This window comes from Enhydra lutris, unplaced genomic scaffold, assembly GCF_002288905.1.
Source record: "Enhydra lutris kenyoni isolate GAN:26980312 unplaced genomic scaffold, ASM228890v2 scaffoldscaffold35, whole genome shotgun sequence".
Lineage (NCBI taxonomy): Eukaryota > Metazoa > Chordata > Mammalia > Carnivora > Mustelidae > Enhydra > Enhydra lutris.
The window spans coordinates 5,691,185-5,700,943 of record NW_019154119.1 but is presented as its reverse complement, the minus strand read 5'-3'; the positions used below and the strand labels follow the sequence as shown (position 1 = coordinate 5,700,943).

General features: G+C 38.5%; 1 pseudogene across 1 annotated transcript in view; it reads left to right on the top strand.

The window, feature by feature from the left end:
- Positions 1-526: 526 nt before the first annotated feature.
- LOC111154063 overlaps positions 527-9,759 on the top strand; it is a 112,238-nt pseudogene continuing 103,005 nt past the window's right edge. Inside the window, exon 1 of the transcript XR_002641055.1 lies at positions 527-600. The product of XR_002641055.1 is annotated as a peptidyl-prolyl cis-trans isomerase FKBP3 pseudogene (transcript). The remainder of the gene's footprint in view (positions 601-9,759) is intronic.

Genomic DNA, 9,759 nt, shown 5'->3' with positions numbered 1-9,759 from the left:
ATCAGATAGACCCTGAGCTGTAGGTTCTATTCTATGTCCGGGTATATTAGAATGTACAATAATGGGTATTTACAGGCACTCGTTTGAAGCACCTGATTGCCAAGGCAGTTTCCCTTGATATAAAGGACAATTTAAAGTTAAGCTATATCTGGTCCAAATTTAATTAATTTGGGATCCTAGTTTCCCAAAGAAGGAATCAAACACATCGACCACAAAACTGATACCTGAACAGATGAAGAGAGATTTTGTCTTCCCTTTTAAAATATTAGTGAAGCACCGGTGGGTGGTTCAGTCGGGTAAGTGGCTGACTCTGGATTTCAACTCAGGTCATGGTCTCAGGGTTGTGAGATGGAGCCCCGGGGTCAGGCTCCACACTGGGAGTGGAACCTGCTTAAGATTCTTTCTCTCCCTCTGCCCCTCCTCCACTATATGAATGAATGAATGAGATGTTAGTGAAATTAAGAAAACTTAAACTGGGGAACCCAGACGCGTTCGTAGGGATTCCGTGATGCTGCTACTGACGATGATGGCGTTGACGATTCTGATGATGGTGAGGATGACCACTGTAACGACGGCAGTGCCGGAAAGACGGATTTCAGAGTGACAGAATGTCAGATTTGGGAATCCAGCAATGTTTAACAAATTGTATCGTCAGCAGTGACTCACATTAGTGGAGTCATTATCAGAAAATTGCATATAATTCCTGTTATTGCAAGTCCTCAGGATAATACGGCTGTTCTGCTAGGAGATTTCGAAGCTGCATGCCCTGTGTAATTTTGGAAATTGCTCTGATATAGCTCCTGTGGATACAGAGCTCAGAGCAGGCCCGTCACACGTGCTTGGGCTCCTCAGGACAGCACTCTGAGGAAGTCACCCGCCTGGTTGAGAGTACAGACTGACTCTTGTCCTGTAACAATAAATTCTCTCATTTATTTAGTACACCCAAGCCTCTCGCCTGCATTTCATTCTGTAGAAGAAGTAATATACTCATTTTACTCTAATTATGCTTTAGAAAATTGTCCCATTTCAAAATTATAATGTCAGAAATTACCTGCCACCAGGTCTTTAGAATGGTCAACCCTCACAGATTTCTTTCAAATGTCATCACCGGGCTCTTGGGCTCTGTTCATCAGACACGGGGCTATGGCGGTCTCTTAGAATCTTTTTTTCTTTCTTTTTTTTTTTTTTTTCTCTTTCTGAGATACTATCTCCTTTTAGATAAATTTTGGTTGCAATATTTTACTATTTTTAATCTTCCAGGAGGGAAGCAGTAATGCCCTTCTCCCTGTCCTTCACACCGATTTGTCTTTGCTTCTCATTATACAGAGTCTGCTTAAGTCATGGTTCCTGCTGCCAGTTCTATTAAACTGCAGAAGGAACTGCCAGGTCACAATTTATGCTGCAATATCATAAAATTAACTTTCATGCAGAAATCCTTCCCCCCCCAACTCATTTTTATGCTTAAGAAATCCTGATGATTTCTGTTAGAGGGATTAGTTGTCTTTTTCTTTGGAATTAACAAATTGGGTAGAAGTTCGGTTTCAAGAACAAAAGAATATAGAATAAAAGCTTAATTCAAATTTTCTTCCTAATGATTACAAAAAATCTTCCTGCCTTATTGTACTAGATTTAAAACAAGAATGTGTGCTATGGAATCCGTGGGGGCATGGGGGGCACTTATATAGAAAATGATGGTCTTTTATCCAATCTTGACTCAAATATCTATGTTCCTAGTGCAAGCCCCCCTTTTTCTTGTTACCCCTTTGGGACCTAGCAGAAACTACTCCTTCATTAACTGGGATCTGGGGGCTGTGCTCCTATTTTCTGTTATACCCTGTGGGACCCATGCTGAACAGCATGTGCTCCTGATTGTCTTCCACTCCCCTCTTCCAGCAGCCAGCAGGCTCAAAGCTAGAAATACAACTAAGGAAATCTAGGCCTTGAACTCTATATGAACCCCATGATGTTTCCATGAATACCTGCTGGGCCAAAGCCTTTGACAGGGTTTGAGGAGTGAGATATGGCCTTAGGTTTTTACTTCTACATGAACATACTATTATCATGCCCCTCAACAAATCTCTCCGAACCGCCCCTTCCATTCCCCTTTCTTCTTCATCAGATATTCTCTTCCTGGATACAGGATGTCAAAGTAAGTGTGTTATTGTCATCAAAGTGCTTTTGGGAAAGAAAACCATTTCCTGATATTAGAGACATCAGCAAAAGCAAAGTGATACTTGTTCTTACAACCATAATATTTCAAACTTAGAGTTGCTCTTCAGCTGTGAGCAAGAAAGTTATCACTTATTTTGACAAATTTTTGTGTGGATACCTTCTGATATTACAGGACAGAATGGAGTAGAGAAAACTAATCTAAGATGTCATCTTTATAGTTAGCATTTATTTTTTTCTAATACAAGAAGAATGTTTTATAATGAATGAATGGCTATTGCAAATCTGGTATTATATTTCCATATTATATCATTCTCTTTATTTTTTTCTGAATGGCATGTGGAGAATATTGACATATAAAAATACTGAGTAGAATATCGTTACAGCTGTGTTTTAAGCTGAAGGTTTGTCTTGGGAAGCAAAACTTCCCCTACCTGGAGTCTAACAGTGTCGCTGAGTGTGACATAATTCCTAACCTTCTTAGAAGGAAATTCTTCAATGTTATGAGAAGGGCATGTAAAATATTTGCCCCATAGCAATGAAAACTCATGACGCTAATAAAATGACTACTGTCATTAGAATAATATCACATTTAGCCAATCTCTGCTGAGGTCCTATTTCTGTTCATGTGCAAAATTGTATAAGGTACGCGGGCAATATGGGGAGCAAGCCTGTTGGTAGCCAAGTTGGTAGGTCCTGGCACCTACCAACAACACACAGGACACCAACTTACAACAAATACAGCGAGCGTGCATTATGGAGAGTTCTCAGAAGAAATTGCTTGAATCAATCATGTGCCATTCTTACCAATTAGACAAAAACGTCCCTGAGTTGGATTTGGATCTAACAGGGTCTCCAAAAACACAACTTCCACTGGGTAGCGTGACTGACGCTATTGAAAAACAGTAGTAGGTAATATCTCATTAACTTAACTAAGTGTTTCTGAATAGGTTCCAAATCTGGTGTGAATTATAAAGACTCTATTGCAGTTTAAAGCCAGAAAATAAATATGTTTTCTGCCAAATGCACTTAAGTAGTTAGTGAATTGCCAGTCATTTAAATGATAGGTCTAGGCTAAATTTATCCATCCTTTTAATACAATGAAGCTAGCATGGCCACCTGAAAGCATGTTGCAGAAGCAACATGAGGCTTCCTTGTATTTATCACCACCGTGTTGCAACCATAGGCTCCAACCATGTCATCTTAGGACAAGGGAGGAGACGTGACTAAATGCATGCTGAGCTCATTCTCAATCCTAGATAATAATTGCTCATTACACAAAGAAGGTGTCATTATTTGACCTCCATCGGTACATGTTGGCAATTCAAGTAGATTACAAGCTTAAATCTAGACTGTACAAATAAATACGGCTGTATGTGTCTGTATCTCACAAACAGTATCTTAGTCTTGACTAGTGACTTGTCCTTCACCCATAATGCCTTTCCTTTTCTTGCACATAGGTCCTTTTCAGTGCTGTTCCTATGGCTCAGAATGGCTGCCTTTCCCTTTTCTCCAATTGAAAACGTTGTTAATATTCTTAAGCTTTACATAAATACTAGTTGTTTCATGCAATTTTTCAGATACCCCTGGCCCATTAAATTGTTCTTAATTAGCAAGTCCCATAGCCTATTGTATGTACCACCTCTCCTAGACAACAACATTCATTCTGCTTTATATCAAAATTACCTTTTTTTTTTTTTACATATTAACGCAAATACACAGTCAGCCAATAGAATGCAAGGTCCAGAACTAACTCATCTTTGAATTTTAGTCAGCACCAAGCATAATGACATGAATATCCTAAATCCAAATTACATGCTCATTGGAATTAAACTGTGTTAAGCTCTGGTTATTTTCCATGTGAAGAAAGAACATTAATGAATCTGTTAAAGAATTTTGCAATCTCAGGACTTGCAACACCAGGAATTACTAGTTAAATACAAGTTCTATCTAAATCATAGTCATTGAGGACAAAAGTGTGTTTATTCAGCCTGCTTGACCAAAGTGAAATGCATGACTCGTGAACATTCAAACACACTGTCATGTATTGGGGACATTTATTTTAAAATTCATCTTAAACATTAACTCAGAGACTAGATAGGCCAACAGAAACCAAGTCTGAATTTATTCATTACGGCTTTGGTAAATGCCCTGACATATAGTCTGTGTCTATCATAATCTGTTGGGTGGCCTTAGGCAATTCATGTTTTGTCTTTGGACTTCAATTTCCTTGAACGATTTTTTTTTTCTGACGTTATTACAATGCCTTATTTCAAATAATCAAAATGGTAGAAAGAGCCTAAACCAAATGAAGAAATATGCATTTTGTCTCATTTCACCAAGAGTCAGAATGTGTGATCTGAGATAAGCCCCTTGCCCTTTTTTGGATACTCTGCACTGTGGGCTTATTGAACTTACTAGGTTATTCTAAGGTATCAATGAATCCGTTGCTCATCATAGGATGAGTTTTTAGTTTCTGAGGGCCAAATGATTCAAACTAAAAGACTAATTCCCTGGATAGCTATGCTATTTCATGTTTACTTTCTTGAGAGAATACATGCATTTATTTATTTTAAAGTTTTTAAAAAGTGGGCTTCTTTCAGGGCTCTGGTCCATTGTGAACAATGACTGACCTCACCAACATGTTATTCAGGACACACTCTGTGATGGTTTATTGTATGTGCCAACTTGGTAGTACCAACGTGTACCCAGATGAAGCATTCTTCGTGGGTGCATCTATAAGGGTGTTTTTGGATGAGGTTAGCATTTGAATGAGTGGGCTTCATAGAGTAGATTACCTTCCCCAGTGTGGATGAGCAACCAATCCTTCGAGGGCCTCCATAGAACAAAAAAGCAGAGAAAGGAAGAATTTGGCCATTTTTGCTTTCTGCCTGCCCGCTCGAGGTGGGTCATCTGTCTTCTCTCCTTGAGCTGAGATTTATAACATTAGTTCTCCTTGTTCCCAGGCCTTCATACTTAGACTAGAGTTGCACCACCAGATTTCCTGACTCCCCAGGTTGCAGAAGGCAGATCATTCATGTCACTTCTCAACCTCCATATTTGTGCAAGGTAATTCCTCAACAGGATATATATATATTTCCATCCAGTTGGTACACAATCCTATTGATGCTCAGTAGGATATATAGGCATATATCTTATTGGTACTGTTTCTCTGGAAAACCATAATACATACTGAGACATCATTTAAGAGTTGAATTTTCCAAATAGGACTCAGTTGGGAAAATTTCAGCTTATTAGAACCACACACATAGGCCACAGTTCCTTCTACCTGCTCTTTCAATACCTTCTTCTCATTCATACACACAATCACATGAATGAATGCCTGCTCTTATAATCTACCATCACTAGTCACTTATTCACCAAAAGAATGATCCCTCTTTATCCCTCAGCACTTCTACCTCAAAACATATAACTCCTTCACATCTTTCTGCATAAAATCTACTGGGGTTTAGAGTAGAAAATCCTCCTGTCTTTTGCAAAAATCAGAGAGCTGATTTCAAACAGCCTAACACCGATTTCATTTCATTAATTAATTCATCTATGGGATAAAACTTGTCATTTTAACTTGTTTCTGAGATTCCAATCAAAGCCTAATTAGCATAAACATTTCAACATGTGTCCTATATTAGCAGCAGGCATCAGGAAATGAAGACTTCCAGCATAGAGGGGTAAAGAGGCAGAAAAGGTCATCCTTGTAGCCAAATGGATATGTTTTTGTTGAAAATTGAGCATCCAAGAAAATGTTACAATTTCATGAAACTAACAGCATCTCTTTGTGTAGGCCTGATGAATCAGTAAATTTGCAAACTTTTTTACACTATTACCAGGGAAACCTTTGCAATAGTTAGATTTGTTCAAAGATGGGAGGTACTCTAGGGAAGTGAGATTTCTGCCATGGAAAGTACGTACAAACTAGACTAAGAAGCTGGGGCAAGCCTAATAATCCCACTGGAGCACTACAGTGGATACAGATGAGAGTTGGGAAAGAGAGAGTAAGCTCTGTTTTTGAGTAGCCTTCCCAAGGTCAATTGGCCAGTAGCAAAACTCAAGGAAAAGTCAGAGGGTCTATGTAGTTCAACTACCGTGCTTTATCTACCACCATCCTAGACACTGAAAAGGCTCTAGGAGTATGAAACTCTGCAGACTTCAAGTTGGTTAGATAATTAACAGCCTGCCTCAAAGCCAGTGCAAACTTGCAGGAATATTAAATAGATTGGATACCCAGGAAGAGCAAAAGATTGGAGAATAATGCTCACCCAGAGAGAAGGGCCTATATGCACACTTCCCAATTTTATCAAGACCCCGCCTAGGCTTCCAGATGCCATATCACAAAATGCCAAACAGTGACATTTAGCAAAGGAAGACGAGAGGTGAAATTCTCCAATGTCAGCAGGCAGCCCAGCTTTGCCTCTTCAAGGTAAAACTGAAGGAATGATGGACACTTGGCTCCAGGCTTGGCCCTGAATTTGTAGCAATGGTGTCAGGACTCCTTTCCTTCCCTTCACTCCCTGGTCAATCCATTTCTCCTGTGGCTTTCGATAAGTCTGAAAGAAAAATTCTCCCCTCATTCAGCATCTCCCCAGCTTGGGCCGTGGCTACCAATTTCACAGTTTTTCCTCAGAGTGATGACAGGTTACCTCAGTTTCATTTCTGAGTTTGATGCCCTCAATTGCTGTCCATTTCATATCTATGTCAATGCAGAATCGTCTCTTTTTATTTGAAGTTTTTAGAAACACGGAAGAGAAGCCTCGGCCTTTTCCTTCAAATAACTGCTCCGACAGCTTTATGGATGGCTAGTTAGTTTCTTTCTGACCTCCCTGAGAGGTCCCATCAGCTCTAACCCAGTTTCCTCTAAATTCTATATTCCCGGCTCTGAGACAGCAGCAGACTGTTGTATCTTGTTCCACAATCCATAATTCTCAGCTTCAAAGTTCAGTGCCAAATAAGATCGCACACTGTTGGATAACCTTTTGTACCAGCCCTTCAGCAGTAATTAAATCCCACTCATTCCATGATGCCTGGAGAAAACCTAGGCCCTCTGCTTGTTTTCAAGTGCAAAAATGAAGCAAAACAAAACAAAATACAAAAACAAAGAACAATGACACAAGGATCTGAGGCTACCTCTTCATTAACCATTCTCTCAGCAAAATCAGGGAACAGAAAGGAGCCTCCAGGCGAGAGGTAAAGAGGTGGCAGAGCTGAGAGGGATATGTCACAGTCCTCTGGGGAACTTGGGCTAGAACAGAACTGTGAGCAGAATCTTAGTCTGTTGGTCGCAAGCACATAAATCCTTTAAAAACCTGAAGCAGGCCTGGCTATTCAGAACCAGGTGGGGTGTGTGAGGCCCTAACATTTAAGGTAATCAGTGACGGGCTTCTCTCTGGTTAAAGAACAGACAGGTCTAACTGGGCTATTAGTGTATACATAGCATGTCATTATCACACCTATGATACTTTGAACACCTACTGTGGAATTTATTTACATGACATTTGATATTTATTGCCTGCTTGGATCGATTTCTGTTTTACAAATAAAGAAACAGATTGAGAGGATTTAAGAGACTTACCCAAAATTTATGAATAGTGGAGCTGGGATTTGAACCTGGTTCTTTTTATAGAAAAATCTATGTTATTTTTACTATACCAATTATCACACTCTACCTAAGGATCCCTCCTGTCATCTCCTGTGTTGAGTACCTACCATCACGGGAAAATACCACTCAGTGGTTTTGCCAAACAATGGCTAATACCTACGTCACTGAAGTTTATTAAAGCTCAGTGGACCAGACATCATCGTCATCCCCAATTCCCATTATGGCCATCTCTGTAACACCATAGAAGGAGGTTCTGGGAAATAAAAGGCACAGACTTTGCCCTCAGGATCTTAGAATCAAGTTGGGATAGCAGAAATTCATTGAGAACATAGCACTTCAAGACAAAGAGATCAACGTAAGAGACGTCAGATGACTGACTGGAACTTCTTGGATGAGTGCCCAAGAGAAGAACAGTCTTGAGTTAGAGATTGGAATGTCCAGAGAATGAAGCAGGGATGAGGAAATCTTGGGACAGGTTTCCAAAATCTTTGTATGGGTCTCTGCAGAGACAGAGAGGAAGTTGTAAGACCTTCAAAAGATGAAGAGCCACAAAGTAAGATTGAAGAAGTCGAAAAAAGTCATGGTGCTTGCAAGGGACAAAGAGGAATTTCCTTTGGATGAAAGATTACTAATGCCCTAGGAATAGTGAAAGAAGTAAAAAAAAAAAAAAAAAAAGTAATAATCTCCCCAAATCAGAGGTCTCATCATCTCCTACACTGTGCAGTCCATAAGTAAAAAGAATTTAACTGGTGGCCCAAGAGTATGTACATTTGTTCACTTCAAAATTATATATATGCTTTACTGTTCAAATGGACTAATATATAAAATATATGTTAGTATATTTTAAAGGATAACATGAATAAAAAAATTATTTTGTTCATTGAATGGAATTTTGGGAGTATACATGTTCTATTTTAGAGCTAAATTCCAGCCTCATCCTTTCTTTTTTTTCCTCAGCTTTATTAAGCTATAATTAACTAAAATTTCTATTTTTTTAATTTTTTTAGAGATTTTTATTTATTTATTTATTTGACAGAGATCACAAGCAGACAGAGAGGCAGGCAGAGAGAAAGGGGGGGAAGCAGGCTCCCTGCTAAGCAGAGAGCCTGATGCAGGGCTTGATCCCAGAACCTTGAGATCATGACCTGAGCCGAAGGCAGAGGCTTAAACCATGGAGCCACCCAGGCACCCCTAAAATTTCTATTTTTTTATATATTTAAACAGTTTATTTTTAAGGTATACAAAGTGATATTTTATGGAATGATTATGACAGTCAAACTAATTAACATATCCATCACCTCACATAGTTACCTTTTTGTGTGTGTACCTGGTGGGAATATTTAAGATTTACTCTCTTCATAAATTTCAAGTATATAATACAGTATAATTAACTGTAGTCACCATGCTGTATGTTATTTCTCTGAAACTTATACATCCTATGTAACTAAGATTTTGTCTCCTTGGGCCAACATCTCCCAATTGCCCTACCCCTCAGTCCCTGGCAACCACCATTCTACTCTGCTATTATGAGTTTGACTTTTAAAATTCCACATATAAGTAAGATCACACAGTACTTGTCTCCAGTATTTGTCATGTGGTATTTGGCTTATTTCAATTAGCACATGTCCTCCAGGTTCATCAATGTGATGGCAAATGGCAAGATTTCTTTCTTTTTTTAAAGCAGAATAATGTTCCTGTATATATATAGATATAGATATGTACAATATGATATATATCAATGTTCCTTTATATATGTGTATAATATATATTTTATTTAATGTATATGTTATATAATGTTACATAACATGTAATCTCCCTTTTTATATATAGATATCTATACATAGTGATTATGTGATATATATATTTATATTTATATATAGTGATATATATGTTACATATATACAATATATAGTTACATAATACGATATATAGTTACATATATATCTATATATCACCTTTTCTTTATCCATTTGTCC